Raw genomic sequence first — 955 nt, 5'->3', positions numbered from 1 at the left:
TGGATTTGTCCCTGACCCTGAGTGTCCGACCCCATGAGACGGTGGTTTTCTCGGCCCCTGTTGTTCCGAGGTCGTTCCCGCTGCACAGATTCATGCGCCAGGGCCCCCTGCAGATAATTCACTTTGATTTATTGCGCAATCTCTAATAGCACCCGAGATATCAACAGATATATATTGGATTTTTCCCTGACCCTGAGTGTCTGACTCCATGAGACGGTGGTTTTCTCGGCCCCTGGTGGTCCGAGGTCGTTCCCGCTGCACAGATTCATGCGCCAGGGCCTCCTGCAGACAATGCATTTTGGTTTATTGCGCTATCTCTAATAGCACCCGAGATATCACCAGATATATATTGGATTTTTCCCTGACCCTGAGTGTCCGACTCCATGCGACGGTGGTTTTCTCGGCCCCTGGTGGTCCGAGGTCGATCCCGCTGCACAGATTCATGCGCCAGTGCCTCCTGCAGACAATGCACTTTGGTTTCTTGCGCTCTCTCTAATAGCACCCGAGATATCACCAGATATATATTGGATTTTTCCCTGACCCTGATTGTCCGGCCCCATGAGACGGTAGTTTTCGCGGCCCCTGGTGGTCCGAGGTCGTTCCCGCTGCACAGATTCATGCGCCAGGGCCCCATGCAGATAATTCACTTTGAATTATTGCGCTATCTCTAATTGCACCCGAGATATCACCAGATATATATTGGATTTTTCCCTGACCCTGAGTGTCCGACTCCATGAGACGGTGGTTTTCACGGCCCCTGGTGGTCCGAGGTCGTTCCCGCTGCACAGATTCATGCGCCAGGGCCTCCTGCAGACAATGCACTTTGGTTTATTGCGCTATCTCTAATAGCACCCGAGATATCACCAGTTATATATTGGATTTTTCCCTGACCCTGAGTGTCCGACCCCATGAGACGGTGGTTTTCTCGGCCCCTGGTGGTCCGAGGTCGTTCCCG

The sequence above is a fragment of the Nomia melanderi genome, unplaced genomic scaffold, assembly GCF_051020985.1.
Source record: "Nomia melanderi isolate GNS246 unplaced genomic scaffold, iyNomMela1 scaffold0014, whole genome shotgun sequence".
Classification (NCBI taxonomy): Eukaryota; Metazoa; Arthropoda; class Insecta; order Hymenoptera; family Halictidae; genus Nomia; species Nomia melanderi.
The sequence above is the reverse complement of the archived record's forward strand: the minus strand, read 5'-3'. Positions refer to the sequence as shown.